Here is a 20796-nt window from a genome sequence, read left to right on the forward strand (position 1 = left end):
CTTGAGGGTAAATTTTTTTTACCTTCCAAGAGACCGTAGAACTGAGCACGTCATACAAATTTGAAACAGATACGTCAATTAGCTACTTAGAAGAAAGGGCGTAACAGACGGTCGGGCAAACAGACGATCAAATAATAACTAATCAAAAACATATATTTTTGAAACTTTGCTTCTTGCCAAATTTCATGATTCTAGGTCAACGTGAAGTACGCTGTAAGTTTTGATGAGTGAGTTGGTGAATGTCCAAATATGTGACATAAATGGCCTTATCTGTTGAGTTCATTCATTTAGAAGGTTACGTTTTTCACACCTCTAAACGAACTTAGACGTTAGTATGCGACATAAATCTAAATTTAATACTTCTATCCTTTCCTGAGGAAAACGGGTGTTAACATTCAGACAGACAGACAGTCCAGCAACAGATTACAAAATAAATATTTTTTTCGTGTGAAACAATTACAAATTAACAAATTTCGGATTTTTTCCTTTACTTGTACTGTAAAACCTTGATTCTTGCTAAATTGCAAGTACCCTCTAGGTTTTGATGAGTGAGTTTGAGGGTATCAAAATATGTGACGTAAATGGATGTATCTTTTGATTGCATTGACTTAGAAGCTTCTATTCTTTACACAACTAACGAACAGTAGACCTTAATATGCGGCATTAGTTTCAACTCGATACGTGTATCCACTCCTGAAAAAAAGGTCTTTTAACAGTCGGACAAGCAGAGAGACGGACGACAAAGTGATCCTATAATGGTTCCGTTTCTACCGAAACCTAATGCTGGTTTTCCAATGTACACCGTAGAATGTATGCAGCCTGTCACGATCCACCACTTTTGAAATCGTGCGAGTTTTCTGGTGATTCAAAATTTCTTACGCAACAGGGTTCATATGATTCCAATTGTGGTTTTCAAATGTGTCGTTTTACACTGTAGGAAGGACAGTTACTTCTTTTGGTTTTCTCTGCTCTTCATCCACCGTCATAGACACACGCAGCAATCATTTCATAAGCAAGTAACATATCCAGAGACGTTTTCCCTTGCACACTACTTATCTTCAAACCTTTCGACTCTTGAAAGCATCAAGCAGAATTAATTCCAGATGCTTAGGCTTGCACCAATACTTTACCAGCAGCTCTCAAATCAAATTTAAACTTCTGATAGGCGTTGTTCCTTTTTTGGTAAAAAATTTTTCTGTCGTATCTTCCTTTCTGTTTTCAGTTTATTCCAGTTCTCCCTTCTAAGTTAGTATTATAAAATTTTAGGACTCTCTGTAACTATCATTTATTTTTTTCCTGTAGAGTGTTTTTAACTTAAAACTGTCTCCGTTCTCCCGATTTTTTAAAATTTCATCAGCAACAATGATGTGTGCTGTTTACCTTTAAAACACTTCTTCTTCGCAAAATTCATCTCAAACATGTTAGCGAGAACGTAGCTTTTTCTTGTTATTGCATTCATTTACAGACGCAGTGCATGTTTCCGAATGTTGAATGGTTCAAATGGCTCTGAGCACTATGGGACTTAACATCTGTGGTCATCAGTCCCCTAGAACTTAGAACTACTTAAACCTAACTAACCTAAGGACATCACACACATCCATGCCCGAGGCAGTATTCGAACCTGCGACCGTAGCAGTCCCGCGGTTCCGGAATGAGCGCCTAGAACCGCTAGACCACCGCGGCCGGCCCGAATGTTGAAGTACTGGTGAGTACATTGACAGTGAGCTGCAAATTTTGACTAGAATGTTGTCTGGTTGGTATCCCTTCAGACTGTAATTTCTTATAGTATCGGGCAGTTTCATTGCTACTTAGTCAACTTAAAAACCGCAGTTCGTTCTGTAGAATTTTCAAAAGGTGTTAGCCGTATTTGTAAGGATCACAAATTCGTGCTAAGAGACGAGTTCTCACCTGAGCTTCACTGTGTTGTCTGCAGTGGACGCAAGTGTTGAAAGCTTAAATTGTCACAGCGCAATGCTGGATGCCGAATATCTGCGGTTTATGTTCCGGACGCGAGAGTGTTACGCATAGGAAGCGGCTTTGACGCAGTCTGCTGGTACGGTGCTCAGTGCGTGACGTGACAGTAAATGCGTCTGTATGAGCGGGCGAGCATGCTTGCCTGTCTGTGAGGAGATGAGGAGAAGGCCGGGAGAGGAGAAAGAGTGGGTGTGGGGAGGGGAGAGGAGGGGGGGGGGGAGACAGTTGTCGGCCGCTGCGTGGCGGGCAGCCTTGAGGTGCAAGGCCGGTACGTGACCCGCGCCGCCCGGCCCCCTAACTCACGCACTGACCTCTCCCCTCACGCACCGGGCAACGGGCCACGCACATACATCATCGCGCCGACACCACCACCTGCTCTGTTCCCGCTGGACCGTCCTCGATTCCGATTCATCGCATCAGAGGCATTAGCTCCCACATTGGGAACATCTGGGAGTCGATCTCCAGTTTCGGCATTTACCGAGCAACCAGTAAAAACCTAGTTTCAGTCCTGATATGAAGTTTGTACTTTAGAAAATGTGTTTCCATCGTGGTAGCAGAACACAAAGTTTAATTTCTTTTATCGAACTCAGCAATGATTTCTAACACTTTTGGAATGGATTTCATGTTATACCACCTCTAGCTGATACTCTAATAACAGTTTACATATGAAATTCTAGCCAAACAGTTTCATTACTGTCAAAAATTTTTGTATTTTTAATTAGTTATGACTGTATTAGACATGCAAGTAAGTGTAACTGCGTATTATGTGTATATAATACACAGTTTTTATTTTGGATCATTTAGTTTCAGTAAATACGAGGATCCATTGCACGCATGATAAAGTTATGTTCTCTAGCCTGATTGTCTCTGTTTAGTTTTCCAGTTTCTGTGAACCCTCCGCTCACAGCTCCATCATGGAACAAAGCAAAATTTAATTATTAGTATGTTAATGATATTAAACGTAACATGTACTTCTGAGACTACTGGTTTTGTTTCTCCTAAGACATCACATTGTAAAAAATGTTCAAATGTGTGTGAAATCGTATGGGACTTAATTGCTAAGGTCATCAGTCCCTAAGCTTACACACTACTTAACCTAAATTATCCTAAGGACAAACACTCTCACCCATGCCAAAGGGAGGACTTGAACCTCCGCCGAGACCAGCCGCACAGTCCATGACTGCAGCGCCTAGACCGCTCGCTAATCCTGCGCGGCGACACATTGTAGTATATACATCTTTTTCAGTACCTATTAGTTAAAAAGAATGAAAACACGACCGTTGCTTCAGCTATAAATATGTCGATATAACTGTCTCCCATGAATTTTCTTTGTTCTTCTTCACACTGCTACCGAACGTTCTTCTTTTTTCCCAAAAGCACTGCATATTAACTCAACCATAAACATCGGATTGTGAGACAAAAACATTTTTTATCTTTCCTTAGGTCACTATTTCTTCATAGGGTGGTCACCTCTCGACAGAGTTCTCTACGCTGCCTTGACAACTGCAAGAGCACCTGTCATCAACATGTTTATTCGTTATATTTAACTGTGTTCGAGAGTAGCGAGATTGCGTCACATAATGTTTCGATAATCTTGATGTATTTAAATGTTTTGCTGTTTGTTGTTTTTTACTCTTAAGCGGAAGTTCTAGGCCATTTAACGAGCTTCTCAACTGTTGTAGCCAGAGATGCTGAAAAATATCTTTGATTTCACTCATTTATCTGACACTGGTTCATGTGATTTTTCTTGACAGGTCTAAATTCAGAAACTACACATCCACCCAGATATTTTTATTTGGTGTTGTCAATGTGGGTATCACGATAGTTCCGGTCGTAACGGATTATAGAAATAATAATAATAATAATAATAATAGTCTAATGTCCTGCAGCAACGGTTCTCAAATTTTCAGTTGTGGAAATAACTACTTCGCACATGGTCAATGGTCGACGCAGCACGGCTTCCGAAAGCCACAAAGAGCGTAAAATATCGTCAGTGTTAGCTCTCCCTATCTGACTCTTCCTTGTCTTTCATCATTTATAGTTATAGGTCTAATTTATACTACAAATAAGGCTGACTGTTAAGCTAAACATAAAATTTAATTTTTAATACGTTAATGATATGAAACGTAACGTGCACTGCGTCACCTGTGGTGGAGACAGGAAGGAATTATCTGGGTGTATTTGGTGGAGACGGGAAGGAATTATTTGGGTGTATTAACTAACAACTCAGATTGGTACAGCTATTACTGGTGGAGTTAGGTCAGCGTATCGTTTCAGTTCATTTGCCGGCAGTTTAACACTAGTTTTTTTATTTATTTTTTTATTTTTTAATCAAGATCTACAGATGGTCGCATACACGGGCGCTAATTATGCACGACAGACCGTGGTACACCATAGACGCTAATAGTATCATTTTAGACCAAAACATGCATTACAAAATGTAAGTAGGCTGTTTATGTTTTCTTTATGTAAGTAGGCTGTTTATGTTTTCTTATTGGCAACGTTACGTAGCGCTCTATATGAAAATCTCTGGCTGTGCTGTGTGCAGTCTGTGGCTAGTTTGCATTGTTGTCTGCCATTGTAGTGTTGGGCAGCTGGCAGTTAAGAGCGCGTAGCGTTGCGCAGTTGGAGGTGAGCCGCCAGCAGTGGTGGATGTGGGGAGAGAGTGGAGGACCAAGTAAAATTTCATCGCCAAAAGTGATCTTGTCCCCTCGCGACGGTGAGTGAGTTCTGAGGCAAAAATCAAAAGAATGGGAGAAAACAATCACTGAGAGAAATATTGTAGGATACTTAATTTTGCTACAGAGGCTCCCTGTCGAAATCGATATACAAATTTTTGCAAAGCAGAAATAAGTTTAACAGTATAACATTGCACAATACAAAATTAATCAATCCCGCGTCCGGCCATCGTGATTTAGGTTTTCCGTGATTTCCCTAAATCACTCCAGGCAAATGCCGGGATGGTTCCTCTGAAAAGGCACGGCCGACTTCCTTCCCAATCCTTCCCTAATCCGATGAGACCGATGACCACGCTGTCTGGCCTCCTTCCCCAAAACCAACCAACCAATACAACATTAAACATTAGTGTTGAGGCCAATATGACGTTCTACCTTTGTAGAGAACGTTGAGGCTGCACTATGACGATCCTCGACTGTTGTTAACTGGAGCTACCCGGCAACTGGGCATGAACCGGGTAGAAATACTGACGGGAGGTCTCTTACCCACGTGATCCGTAGCGCTGGTGGCGCATCAGCTCGGTGTGCGCGGCACTCGTGCGGTCACCGGCTGGGCGGCGCCAGTCGCAGCCGCTGGCGCTGTCGGACAGCAGCGGAACCTCTAGCGCCAGCCTCTGAGCCTGGAATGTTTCCTCCTGTAGGGTATCGACTTGCTGCGATACCAAAAATTTTAACATTTAAAGTGACAGAAAAAGGAATAAGAACTGTAGGAGAAAGGAAGGATTGAAATACACTCCTGGAAATTGAAATAAGAACACCGTGAATTCATTGTCCCAGGAAGGGGAAACTTTATTGACACATTCCTGGGGTCAGATACATCACATGATCACACTGACAGAACCACAGGCACATAGACACAGGCAACAGAGCATGCACAATGTCGGCACTAGTACAGTGTATATCCACCTTTCGCAACAATGCAGGCTGCTATTCTCCCATGGAGACGATCGTAGAGATGCTGGATGTAGTCCTGTGGAACGGCTTGCCATGCCATTTCCACCTGGCGCCTCAGTTGGACCAGCGTTCGTGCTGGACGTGCAGACCGCGTGAGACGACGCTTCATCCAGTCCCAAACATGCTCAATGGGGGACAGATCCGGAGATCTTGCTGGCCAGGGTAGTTGACTTACACCTTCTAGAGCACGTTGGGTGGTACGGGATACATGTGGACGTGCATTGTCCTGTTGGAACAGCAAGTTCCCTTGCCGGTCTAGGAATGGTAGAACGATGGGTTCGATGACGGTTTGGATGTACCGTGCACTATTCAGTGTCCCCTCGACGATCACCAGTGGTGTACGGCCAGTGTAGGAGATCGCTCCCCACACCATGATGCCGGGTGTTGGCCCTGTGTGCCTCGGTCGTATGCAGTCCTGATTGTGGCGCTCACCTGCACGGCGCCAAACACGCATACGACCATCATTGGCACCAAGGCAAAAGCGACTCTCATCGCTGAAGACGACACGTCTCCATTCGTCCCTCCATTCACGCCTGTCGCGACACCACTGGAGGCGGGCTGCACGATGTTGGGGCGTGAGCGGAAGACGGCCTAACGGTGTGCGGGACCGTAGCCCAGCTTCATGGAGACGGTTGCGAATGGTCCTCGCCGATACCCCAGGAGCAACAGTGTCCCTAATTTGCTGGGAAGTGGCGGTGCGGTCCCCTACGGCACTGCGTAGGATCCTACGGTCTTGGCGTGCATCCGTGCATCGCTGCGTTCCGGTCCCAGGTCGACGGGCACGTGCACCTTCCGCCGACCACTGGCGACAACATCGATGTACTGTGGAGACCTCACGCCCCACGTGTTGAGCAATTCGGCGGTACGTCCACCCGGCCTCCCGCATGCCCACTATACGCTCTCGCTCAAAGTCCGTCAACTGCACATACGGTTCACGTCCACGCTGTCGCGGCATGCTACCAGTGTTAAAGACTGCGATGGAGCTCCGTATGCCACGGCAAACTGGCTGACACTGACGGCGGCGGTGCACAAATGCTGCGCAGCTAGCGCCATTCGACGGCCAACACCGCGGTTCCTGGTGTGTCCGCTGTGCCGTGCGTGTGATCATTCCTTGTACAGCCCTCTCCCAGTGTCCGGAGCAAGTATGGTGGGTCTGACACACCGGTGTTAATGTGTTCTTTTTTCCATTTCCAGGAGTGTATCTCAAACAAATAACTGAGAACAGCAGGTGTTAGAAGTTACTCTGAGATGAAGACTTTGGTACAGGGCTGGCGGTTCGCACCAAACCAGTATGCATTAGATGATTTCTCCAAATTTGATACTTGTAGCCCTACATACCACAACCTACGGGCGCAATACACTACTGGCCATTAAAATTGCGACACCAAGAAGAAAAGTAGATGATAAACGGGTATTCATTGGACGAATATATTATACTAGAACTGACATGTGATTACATTTTCACGCAATTTGGGTGCATAGATCCTGAGAAATCAGTACCCAGAACAACCACCTCTGGCTGTAATAAAGGTCTTGATACGCATGAGCATTGAGTCAAACAGAGCTTGGATGGTGTGCCCAGCTACAGTTGCCCATCCAGCTTCAACACGATTCCACAGTTCATCAAGAGTAGTCACTGGCGTATTGTGACGAGCCAATTACTCGGCCACCATTGACCAAACGTTTCCAGTTGGTGAGAGAACTGGAGGATGTGCTGGCCAGGGCAGCAGTCGAGCATTTTCTGTATCCAGAAAGGATCGTACAGGACCTGCAACATGTGGTCGTGCATTATCCTGCTGAAATGTAGGGTTTCGCAGGGATCGAATGAAGGGTAGAGCAACGGGTCGTAACACATATGAAATGTAACGTAAACTGTTCAAACTGCCGTCAATGCGAGCAAGAGGTGACCGAGATGTGTAACCAATGGCACCCCATACCATCACGCCGGGTATACGCCAGTATGGCGATGACGAAAACACGCTTCCAATGTGCGTTCACCGCAAAGTCGCAAAACACGGATGCGACCATCATGATGCTGTAAACAGAACCTGCAGTCATCCGAAAAAATGACGTTTTGCCATTCTTTCACCTACGTTCGTCGTTGAGTACACCATCGCAGGCACTCCTGTCTGCGATGCAGCGTCAAGGGTAACCGCAGCCATGGTCTCCGAGGTGATAGTCCATACTGCTGTAAACGTCGTCGAACTGTTCGTGCAGATGGTTGTTGTCATGCAAACGTCCCCATCTGTTGACTCAGGGATCGAGACTTGGCTGCACGATCCGTTACAGCCATGCGGATAAGACGCCTGTCATCTCGACTGCTAGTGATACGAGGCCGTTGGGATCCAACACGGCGTTTCGTATTACCCTCCTGAACCCACCGATTCCATATTCTGCTAACAGTCATTGGATCTCGACCAACGCGAGCAGCAATGTCGCGATACGATAAACCGCAATCGCGACGGGCTACAATCCGACCTTTATCAAAGTTGGAAACGTGATGGTACGCAGTGCTTCTCCTTACACGAGGCATAGCAACAGCGTTTCAGCAGGCAACGCCGGTCAACTGCTGTTTGTGTATGAGAAATCTGTTGGAAACTTTCCTCACGTCAGCGCGTTGTAGGTGTCGCCACCGGCGCCAACCTTGTGTGAATGCTCTGTAAAGCTAATCATTTGCATATCACAGTATCTTCTTCCTGCCGGTTAAATTTAGCGTCCGTAGCGCGTCATCTTCGTGGTGTAGCAGTTTTAATGGCCAGTAGTGTATATAGATGACTGGTTTGGCCCACGGCCCGCCGTACTCTGTTCGCCACTCGAGGGTGACGATACTTGAAGGCGGTCACCCATCCCTGCTTTAGAAGTGGCCGATTATCCGCCGCTGACTGGCATGACGCAGATTTCTGGCCTGCCACAGTAGCCGCCGTATGCATCGTGAATATTAGCCGGAAAGTGCCAGAAGGCTAAAGAGTACTTTTCCACGGAGCAGGGACGCAGGTAGCCTTGCAGAACAAACAAACACTGCAAGTCAAGCGAGCGGCCACCGCGACCAGAAGAAGTGGGCGCCGTTCTTGCCCCAGACCAGAAGTCCGGCCGCAGTTCGGTAAGGCGCGCTCCAGACCGGTCATTCTCTAGGCAGGCGGGCAGCCAGCGGGTGACCGCATCGTTAGCGAGGGCGGCCGCGAGCGGTCACGTGGCTCGCGACCGCAGCCGCAGTCCGGGACGTGCCGCCTCGCAGCCGCCAGCTCCACCAGCCACCGACCGCCGACCGCCACACGTGTGCCTGGCCGTCCCGCAGCCTCCCCGGGAGGGGAATGACACCGTCGAGGGGACGCCTCCGCGACGGAGTGTCCGTCACCATCTCTCTGTTCTCCAAAACGCCCACCGGACACTACTGTGGCGAGGTTGTATCGGAGGCTCCAGTTAGTCCCAAGTGACCATACGCCCTACTGGGAGGGGGGGGGGGGGGTTAAGCTCGGGTAGTTAACCTTTATGTGTTGGAAGTGCAAAACGGCTAAGCAGGGATGGCTAGAGGACAAATGTAAGGATGTAGAGTCTTATCTCACTCGGGGTACGATAGATACTGCCTACAGGAAAATTAAAGAGACCTTTGGAGAAAAGAGAACCACTTCCATGAATATCAAGAGCTCAGATGGAAACCCAGTTCTAAGCAGCGAAGGAAGGTGGAAGGAGTATATAGGGGATCTATACAAGGGCGATGTTCTTGAGGACAATATTATGGAAATGGAAGAGCATGTAGATGAAGATGAAATGGGAGATATGATACTGCCTGAAGAGTTTGACAGAGCACTGAAAGACTTAAGTCGAAACAAGGATCCGGGAGTAGACAACATTCCATTAGAACTACTGATAGCCTAGGGAGAGCCATCCCTACCAAAACTCTACCATCTGGTGACAAAGATGTATGAGACAGGCAAAATACCATCAGACTTCAAGAAGAATATAATAATTCCAATCCCAAAGAAAGCAGGGGTTGACAGATGTGAAAATTACCGAACTATCAGTTTAATAAGCCACGGCTGCAAAATACTAACACTAATTCTTTACAGACAAATGGAAAAACTTGTAGAGGCCGACCTCGGGGAAGATCAGTTTGGATTCCGTAGAAATGTTGGAACTCTTGAGACAGTACTGACCCTACCACTTAGAAAACAGATTAAGGAAACACGAACCTACATTTCTAGCATTTGTAGAATTAGAGAAAGCTTTTGAAAATGTTGACTGGAATACTCGCTTTCAAATTCTGAAAGTGGCAGGGGTAAGATACAGGGAGCGAAAGGCTATTTACAATTTGTACAGAAACCAGATGGCAGTTTTAAGAGTCGAAGGGCATGAAAGGGAACCAGTGGTTGGGAAGGGAGTGAGACAGGGCTGTAGCCTATCCTCGATGTTATTCTATCTGTATATTGAGCAACCAGTAAAGGAAACAAAATAAAACTCCGGAGTAGGAATTAAAATCAATGGAGAAGAAATTAAAACTTTGACGTTCGCCGATTACATTGTAATTCTGACAGAAACAGCAAAGGACCTGGAACAGCAGATGAACGGAATGTACAGTGTCTGAAAGGAGGATATAACATGAACATCAACAAAAGCAAAACGAGGATAATGGAATGTAGTCGAATTAAATCGCGTGATGCTGAGGGTATTAGATTAGGAAATGAGACGCTTAAAGTAGTAAAGGAGTTTTGCTATTTGGGGAGCAAAATAACTGATGATGGTTGAAGTAGAAAGGATATAAAACGTAGACTGGCAATGGCAAGGAAAGCGATTCTGAAGAAGAGAAATTTGTTAACATCGGGTATAGATTTAAGTGTCAGGAAGTCGTTTCTGAAAGTATTTGAATGGAGTGTAGCCATGTATGGAAGTGAGACGTGGACGATACACAGTTTAGACAAAAAGAGAATAGAAGCTTTCGAAATGTGGTGCTACATAAGAATGCTGAAGATTAGATGGGCAGATCACATAACTAAATAGGAGGTATTGTTATAGAACTGGGGAGAAGAGAAATTTGTGGCACAACTTGACTGGAAGGAGGGATCGGTTGGTAGGACAAATTCTGAGGCATCAGGAGATCACCAGTTTGGTATTGGAGGGCAGCGCGGAGGGTAAAATTCGTAGAGGGAGACCAAGAGATGAATACACTAAACAGATTCAGAAGGATGTAGGTTGCAGTAGGTACTGGGAGATGAAGAAGCTTGCACAGGATAGAGAAGCATAGAGAGCTGCATCAAACCAGTCTCTGGATTGAAGACCACAACAACAACACATGTGTTGGAGACGACAGTTTCATCTGTATTTAAAAATTTTATTTTATCTGCACTCGGTTTTTGTTTCACATTACACCATCTTCAGGACTCGCAGGGATAGCCGTGGGTGTTAAAGTTCGCCGGCCGCGGTGGTCTTGCGGTTCTAGGCACTTCAGTCCGGAACCGCGTGACTGCTACGGTCGCAGGTTCGAATCCTGCCTCGGGCATGGATGTGTGTGATGTCCTTAGGTCAGTTAGGTTTAAGTAGTTCTAAGTTCTAGGGGACTGATGACCTCAGATGTTGAGTCCCATAGTGCTCAGAGCCATTTGAACCATTTTTTGTTAAAGTGCCGGTTGTGGTATGAGGAAACGTGCTGACTCCAGATCGCATCCGTCCGGTGGGTTAAGTACGAAGGTTGGTGGGCCGGCCAGACTGTTTCGCGACCATATCGGAAACTTTAACTTTCACGTCAATAGCGCTACTCACAAACAACTGGGGTACACATATTCCGTCGCGAAGGAGGGGTAGCGCTTTGGCGACGGGAAGGCGTCCGTCCACTCCATAATTCTAGCAATAACAAAGTATTTTCCACAATGGACATCACCAACCGTACGGTTACTTTATGCCCAGCATAAAAAGTTTTAAAAAAATCAAAATTCATTAATTGTTGTTGAATTACATGAACAACATATTGTTTAAAGAGATATTGCTGTGTAAGTAGGCGCCGAAATTTGAAATCTGCTTTTACCACGCTCTTTGCAATATCAACACACTTTCAGTAACGTGTGCTGCACACTACGCGGCCACGCAAAAATAAATAAATAAATAAATAAATAAAATAAGTAAATAAATTCAATTTTGGTCCATTGTTGTTGACTTTTGCTCTCAACATACTTTTAAAGAGGTACTGATGTGTAAGTAAGGCCTTGAACCTGGAAATATTGAGTAAAAAAAAAAAAGGTTCAAATGGTTCTGAGCACTATGCGACTTAACTTCTGAGGTCATCAGTCGCCTAGAACTTAGAACTAATTAAACCTAGCTAACCTAAGGACATCACACACATCCATGCCCGAGGCAGGATTCGAACCTGCGACCGTAGCGGTCGCGCGGTTCCAGACTGAAGCGCCTTTAACCGCACGGCTACACCGGCCGGCTATTGAGTAAAATATTCACTGGAAATGTGATATCTACTACTGCGATTTAAATTTTTATTGTAAGTTCAATTCGAAATTTTAAAACGTATATGAAACCTGCTAGAAGAACTCCTTAAAATCAACACATTCTTTTTTCAAAATAGTTACTTTAAAATATAAAGTAACTAAATGGATTAGAATATTTCCAAAACTTGGGCATAACTTAGCTCGTCTTAACCTCCTTGGTATTGCTATGGTTAAATCAAACACGCAAAATCTATATCTACTTCTACACTAACAATAAAACTGTAAAACCGTCATGTCTGTGCATTGAAAAAATTTGCCAAAAGCTGATTGCTGGTGATATAGGGTATGTAACAGAACACAGTAACACTGTATTGAGAAACTTTGTTTGTTTGAACACGTTGTCAAGTAAATCTTTAAATTCTTTCAGCGTGGTATCGTAATACGGCCTTGCCGCACTTGAACACCAGTTCCCGTCAGATCACCGAAGTTAAATGCTGTCGGGCTTGATTAGCATTTGTATGAGTGACCGTCCAGTCTGCCGAGCGCTGTTGGCAAGCGGGGTGCATTCACTCCTTGTGAGTCCAGTTGAGGAGCTACTTGATTGGGAAGTAACGGCTGCGGTCACGAAATCTGTCAACGTTTGGCTTTCAAGTTATTGCAATATTATTTCAGAAAATCTGCATTACTCATCGCTCATGCGATTGCGTAATGGGTACTCAGAATTCCCATCCCTCTCTTCGGTCATTCCCATTTACTTTTAAGAGCTTGTGACGATATAACCTTAGACTGTCTCTTTTTGTGGAAGCATCCACTAGACCTGTGAACGTCTTTCATACCACTAACAAATAGCGGAGAGTAAAGAGCGCTGACATCACGATTCTACCGAAATGAAGAGACTTGTACGGACTGAAACCAGACACCCCGTGATACTGAATGAAAGGTCGGGTTTTATCAGCTACTTCTTGGAACGGACGAGATATGCTGAATCGTGGCCCGCACACTCGACCCACGTGGAGTTCGGGATGCCATGGTTGTCCGTGCTCAAGAGCAGCCAGACTCACAGTAGCATAAGTAAACATTCACGGTACATATGATACCGCACTTTACGTTATCCTCACTGCTATAGCCTACTATTACTGAGCCTGATGGATCACTCTTTCCACAACTGCTTCCTCTAGGTTTTAAGAAAATATTGTGTATTACTGGTATGCAAGTAATTTTGTCTTGTTGGTATGTTAACCTACCGGCCGCGGTGGCCGAGCGGTGTTAGGCACTTCAGTCCGGAACCGTGGGACTGCTACGGTCGCAGGTTCGAATCCTGCCTCGGGCATGAATGTGTGTGATGTCCTTAGGTTAGTTAGGTTTAAGTAGTTCTAAGTTCTAGGGGACTGATGACCTCAGATTATTAGTCCCATAGTGCTCTTAGCCATTTGAACCATTTTGTATGTTAATCGTTGCTGTTGTGTTTTTCAAGCCCCTTGTAGTCCTCATTATAGTCAACTGCGCACCTAGTAAATAAGTTAGTTAATTACAAGTTTCATAGGTAATCTGAACGACTGGAATTGAGGGAGAGTCAATTTCGAAAGAAACACTTAAGAGTTATTTGCAAAAACGTTATTTAAGCACTCATCTGTTGCTTTCTCATTAAACGGATTTTTTATAACACTGGGATCGTCTACAAAAGTACCAATATTGTTTGTTGAATGTAAAGTTGATGGACATTCGCAGACATAAAGAATAGGAGTGGGCCAAAACTTGAACCTTGTGGTACTCCCTAACTGATTTTGTTCCCCCTTGGTCACTAAAATGGGGCAACGGCCTTGCCGCAGTGGATACACCGGTTCCCGTGAGATCACCGAAGTTAAACGCTGTCGGGCATGGTCGGCACTTGAATGGGTGACCATCCAGGCCGCCATGCGCTGTTGCCATTTTTCGGGATGCACTCAGCCTCGTGATGCCAATTGAGGAGCTATTCGACCGAATAGTAGCGGCTTCGGTCAAGAATACCATTTTACGACCGGGAGAGCAGTGTGCTGACCCCACGCATCCTCCACTGGGGATGACACGGCGGTCAGATGGTCCCAGTAGGCCCCTCGTGGCCTGAAGACGGAGTGCTTGGTCACTAAAATTCTCTATCTTTCCTACATTGTCTGAATTATTCAGCACAACTTTTTACGTTCTATTTGTTAAATACAATTCAAACCAGCTTTCCGTCGGGCTATCAACTCCAAAACAATGGTTCAAATGGCTCTGAGCTCTATGGGACTTAAAATCTGAGGTCATCAGTCCCCTAGAACTTAGAACTACTTACAACGAACTAATCTAAGGACATCACACACATCCATGCCCGAGTCAGGATTCGAACCTGCGACCGTAGCGATCGAGCGGTTCCAGACTGAAGCGACTAGAACCGCTCGGCCACAGCGGCCGGCTATCAACTCCAGTTTCATTTGGTAAGAGATCCTATCACAGGCTGTGATAGTGACTAATAGAGACAAATCTAAGAAGGTACAATTAGAGAAACTGATGTCTCTCTGTGAAAAACAGAGTTTCGAGCCCAATTATTTGGGGGGGGGGGAGGGGGGGGTGGCAAGGCGTCCGCACAGGCGTGGCATTCCGATGCAGTGCGAGGTATGGCGAGAGCTGTGCAGCAGGCCTGGCCACGGTTTTTTGGCTCAACGGGAGTGAGGAGTCAGCGACCGCAGGCGGCTGCCCGCTCGTGGCCGACGTGCCTCTCCCAATCACGCCGCCAATAGCGCGTGACGCACACCGCAGCCGCAGCCCAGCGCCGGAAGCGCCTGCCAGCTACCCAGCTACCTGTTGCGCCTGGGAGGTGGGCAACCCGCGTGGCGCGTGGCGGCCATCACCGATATAGACCAGAGCTCCTGAAAATGTGATCAGCGGACGTGCCGTTCACTGACATTTCCCAAGAGCCGTGTCACCACAGCTTGCACTTGACACATATGGAAATAACCATCAGGCAACAATGAACAATTTCTGAGTGTACAATATGAGCATACTGTCAATGGGGAAAAGATAGGGATGGGAAACACCGACCGCTTAAAGCCGATACCGGTATTTTAGGTCTGATAAACGTTACTTAATGGTATTTGTTTGGTCTCGCTTATTACTTTTATTTCTCCTTTTTAATGATAATGTGTAAAAAACGGATGTTGCAATTTGTTATAGCAGTGCTGCTAACATTTTTAGTTCTGGATTCTAGATAAAACTAAAAAAAAAGACGGTACGTAGAACATTCTGTAGCATCTGAAAGTTAAATATCATCTTTGAATGACATTGTTTCTCGTGAAAGAAGTCAACTTACAGAGCAACACATAACACATAGTACATATGAACAGATTGGAGAATAAATATTCGTCACTGGATTAATTCATTATCGACATTTCGATTATTTTCATATAATAATTCCTGGTTTTTCCCGTTAGCAAAATCGTTAATTTGAATCTTCTGAAAGAGCATTTTTCTTTTGGTAGCAAAAAATCAACTGTATTTAAATTACCATTTTAAATTAAAGATATATGTTAGACTAAAAAACGGCTTTTTCGAAACAGTTTCAGAATAATAACGCCTATTATTTGTGTCCCATTTCTATGAAATAATTAAAAAAGAAAATCATGGCGTGAATAATGGACTAAAAACTTAATAATTCATTCATAGTACAATAAAAACAGAAATTAGTTGATCTGATGCCTGTCTCTACATAATATGCCATTATCTGCTTCCGACCTTTAGAAACGGACAACGTAACATGAAAAATAGAATTCTCCAACCTTAGCTTACAACCTTTAGCACCTACTATCCGTAATGCCTAAATAGTGGTATAATTCTCGATTACATCGTGATTTTTTGATAGTGATTTAAAAAATCTGAGTCAATATGAGAGTACCAGTGAATTTTTTTGTAGTATTCAAACCCTCATTACTTTTCGAGAAAAAGAGCGAACGGTGGACAGACTCTTTTCATTTATTTACCTATTTTATTCGATAATTTGATTCTATATATTTTGAAATGTATAACTCAAATGTATAAAGGAGTCGTAGACATTTTCAACCTTCGTGCGATGCCCAAGTTTATTGTTGGAAATAATTAATGTAAAGCTGGAAATCGGTTATTTCAGATATCGATTATTTTGAACGGTTTTAACATTCAGGTTAAGCTGGGGATGAAAAGAACTAGTGTAACCGAAAACCGATTGTTTCGACGATAATAGCCATCCCTAGAAACGCAGTGACCAACCTGTAATCCTTTTACTACATTTTACAGCCTTGGGTCACCCACTCGTTGAAGAAAATTCATAATCACTGTCAATTTTTGCGACGAGGGCAAAACTCACGACTTGGAAGAACGGGCTACCATGGACAATACTATTGTTTCGTGGTGAACACTACACAGCTCCCGCGCTACAATAAGAAATCGCATAGTCTCTCTGAGGTGTGAATTCAATGAAGCGACAAATTACATCCAAATCAGTTAAGAAAAAAATTGAGTAAAAGCATGTAGAACCTTAATCTTCCTAGTTTAAATTAACTACTTTTTTGTTTACTTATTTAAACTAAATTCGGAATTTTGTCATTTCATGGCAGTGGTTTGCGAATTAAACAGCCTAACTTTAAAACTGTCTTTACCTAAGACAATTGTTTGTTGCTGTGTGAAGTCTACTAAATATGTCTTTTTCGTGAGTATTGGAAATACGGCTGTGTATGTCGGTAAAAGCGATGGTCTGTAGACACTAAATGTTCAAATTCGGAAAATATTTTTGTCTGCTTTAACCAAAAGCCGATGTCGTCAGGTTACTGAATTCACTTCTTTCAGGGTCTTCATCTCGTAGTACCTTTCCAGACCCCAGTTCTAAAATAGTGTCGGTGCATGTTTGCAATTAGTATTCCGTGAAGCACGGATAAGCAGGAAAAGAAATACTGATGACTTTGAAATTTGAATACTAGACTAAAAACGATGAAACTATTTACAAAAATGAAAATGAGGTAGTAAGAATATACAGTAGACGGTTGTTTCTTTCATGTTTCTACAATAGGTGTGCTACAGTACGTCCCAAAATGCAGGAATGTGTAAGCAAATGGTTGTTCTCAAGTTCAGAAATCCTAGTCGGTACCGTTCCAGTGCCCCCAGTAGAAACCATTGGTTCGAATAGAAATTGAATGAGGGCGATCGCGCCAGCTGTTAGACACGCAACCACATTTTTAAAGGATCTTTTAATTTACTATGACCAATTACGCACCAGTTCAACAACTGTGATTATTAATAGTCACGTGATTTTGAATCCTATGTTGATCACAAACCTAAGCGCTTTACGTTAAATTCACGAGGTACTCGAACCAAGAGACATGACAATGGTTAATGAAAAGAACTGAAATCGTTCATGATAAAGAAAAAGCCTTTTTGTGTTCCAGACTGTGGGGAAACGTTAATAATTAATTATTTATCCATACGTTTCTTTAATGTCCCAATAAATGATCACCTGTGAACAGAGAAATAAAAAAACATAATTTTAACCACTGACACAAATGATAAACACGAAGTAAACTGTAACAAAGGCAGCAGTTATTAAAAAAATACGTGCAAAGAAAACCACACAACACGATACTCTAAATAATCCTTTAAATATCGCACGCCAAAAGCCTCTTTATGTAAGTAGGTGGTATTCTGACATTATTGGAAAGCTTAGTAGAGGTTACTGATTATATTAATGTGGATTACGTTAACAATTTGACATCCTGCAAAATTAACAAGGTTATATGTGCAACGTGAGTCTGTTCAGTAGCGGGTCATACATTTTGGCACAAATCTTCAACTCCTGTCAATTATAATTCCAGTCACACTGGACATAGTTTAACGATCTGGATAATTCTAATTATTTTTAGTTACCGGTAACTCAACATTACTCTCGGTACTTTTTGCATGGAGTATTAGATTTTCGAGGTTCAAAGAAATGGAGGAGCTTAAGAAAGACTGCTCAAACAAAAACTTTAGCAGAAGTATTAAATTAAGTTCATCCACGACATTAGAATTGCTGCAAATAAATATATAAACGAATAGAATAAAAATGAGAAAGGTTTCATTATGTTACTGATTTTATTTCCAGCAAAAGCTAGTGGTCATAGTTGAGAAATGTTCAAGTGTGTGTGAATTCCTAGGGGACCAAACTGCTGAGGTCATCGGTCGCTAGACTTACACCACTACTTGAACGAACTTAATCTAACTTATGTTAAAACAACACTCACCCTCATGCCCGAGGGAGGTATCGAACCTCCGGCGGGAAGGGCGCACAATCCGTGACATGGCGCCTCAGACCGCACTGCTTATAGTGAATGGATCTATCGAGAGCAGCAGATTCCAAACGTGAAAATGAAACTTGAAACCAAAGTGAAAATTAACACCTCATCGACGACGTGTGATAGGAAGACAATATGCCGACGTCTCGCGAAAGGAACTATTCCGATATCAGCCTGTTGTGATTCAATGAAACCTCGGAAAACCTGAACCCTGACGGCCAGGAGGGGATTTCTCCACTGCACTAGGTATGAAAACACGAAGCTGCCGCGTGCACGTACTTGACTGCACACTGCATGTTTCTTGCGCTCCCCTGCATTGTCAGAAGCAATCCGTCACTCGATAAAGAAACCGGCTCGAAACTCGACGTGGTTAAAAGGTGTCACCGTAAAGGATCGCGGCCCGTTCTGCTCGTGTAATTACCGGATGTCCGTAAAGGGCCTCGTAGCTTCGTGAGAGATGCCGGCGCGCCGTCGCCGCTTTTTGCCCCGGCCGGGCGCGACCGGACATAAACCAACAAGTGTTTTGAATTGTTTCTCGCTTTGCGGCGCTTCTTGCTTCGCCGCCGCCTGTGTCGGCGCCCGCTTTTTGCCGGGAGCCTCCCAGCGAGGCGACGTGACGGCAGCCGCGAGACCGTGCCCTACCGCTGACGACGGGCGAAATTTCCCCTCGGCGAAACGCGACGACCGACCAGCGGGTTTCCCGGCGGTTTCCGCTCCGCCGCGTCGTTTATAAACTTTCTGTTTATTTACTAATTAGTTCCCGCAGGGGCTTGAGAGTCAAAGCTACTTAGTAATGGAACGAATCAGTATACAGGGTGAGTCACCTAACGTTACCGCTGGATATGTTACGTAAACCACATCAAATACTGACGAACCGATTCCACAGACCGAACGTGAGGAGAGGGCTAGTGTAATTGGCTAATACAAACCGTACAAAAATGCACGGAAGTATGTTTTTTAACACAAACCTACGTTTTTTTTAAATGGAACCACGTTAGTTTTGTTAGCACATCTGAACATATAAACGAACACGTAATCAGTGCCGTTTGTTGCACTGTAAAATGTTAATTACATCCGGAGATATTGTAGCCTATTAAAGTTGACGCTTGAGTACCACTGCTCCGCTGTTCGATCGTGTGTATCGGAGAGCACTGCAACACACATCGCGTTTCTACAGAATGATCTGCCAACGTTGCTCGCAAATGTCCCACTGGAAACGCGTCGACGTATGTGGTATCAGGATGATGGTGCACCTGCACATTCCGCAATTAACACTAGGCTGACCCTTGACAGGATGTTCGACGGGCGTTTCATAGGACGTGGAGGACGCATAAATTGGCCAGCCCGTTCTCCTGAACTTACAGCTCTGGACTTCTTTCTGTAGGGTACGTTAAAGGAGAATGTGTACCGTGATGTGCCTACAACCCCAGAGGATATGAAACAACGTATTGTGGCAGCCTGCGGCGACATTACACCAGATGTACTGCGGCGTGTACGACATTCATGACGCCAGAGATTGCAATTGTGTGCAGCAAATGATGGCCACCACATTAAACATCTATTAGCCTGACATGTCAGGACACGCTCTATTCCACTCCGTAATTGAAAACGGAAACCACGTGTGTACGTGTACCTCACCCCTCATGGTAATGTACATGTGCGTCAGTGAAAAAGACCAATAAAAAGGTGTTAGCATGTGGACGTAATGTGCTGTTCCAGTCTCTTCTGTACCTAAGGTCGATCACCGCTCCCTTTGGATCCCTACGTAATTCGGTGCTCTCCGATACACACGATCGAACAGCGGAGGAGTGGTACTCAAGCGTCAACTTTAGGTTACAATATCTCCGGATGCAATTAACATTTTACAATGCAACAAACGGCACTGATTACGTATTTGTTTATATGTTCAGATGTGCTAACAAAACTAACGGGGTTCCATTTAAAAAAACGTAGGTTTGTGTTAAAAAACATACTTCCGTGCATTTTTGTACGGTTTGTATTAGCCAATTACACTAGCCCCTCTCCTCACGTTCGGTCTGTGGAATCGATTCGTCAGTATTTGATGTGGTTTACGAAATATATCCAGCGGTAATGTTAGGTGACTCACCCTGTATATTGTTAAATTTATTTAAAGTTCGTCTTTGCAACTGCTAAATAAATTCGTATTAATTTTACTATACGCGTTTGATTTGATTCACTTAAACAGCAATAGTCTGCAACGAAACGTGTTTACAATTTTGGTTTACACCAAAGATTTAGAAACAGTCCGTTAAAAAAGATATTGAAGTTTGATTTTTACTGACAGCATTTTCCCCTGATTTCCGTTTGCATCTGCAAATGACGTCTGCTTTTTTTAGCAGGTATTTTTCCGTCTGACAGTGATGTTTTTGTCAT

The 20796-nt window shown here is 44.1% G+C and overlaps 1 protein-coding gene and 1 pseudogene across 1 annotated transcript in view; both read left to right on the top strand.

Moving 5' to 3' along the window:
• The window catches only part of LOC126092092 (zinc finger and SCAN domain-containing protein 22-like), a 759840-nt gene that overhangs the window by 354121 nt on the left and 384923 nt on the right, over positions 1-20796 (top strand). The window lies entirely within an intron of this gene.
• LOC126093108 (5S ribosomal RNA) lies at positions 13902-14019 on the top strand (annotated as a pseudogene).

This window comes from Schistocerca cancellata, chromosome 7 (genome assembly GCF_023864275.1).
Source record: "Schistocerca cancellata isolate TAMUIC-IGC-003103 chromosome 7, iqSchCanc2.1, whole genome shotgun sequence".
In the NCBI taxonomy this organism is placed as follows: domain Eukaryota; kingdom Metazoa; phylum Arthropoda; class Insecta; order Orthoptera; family Acrididae; genus Schistocerca; species Schistocerca cancellata.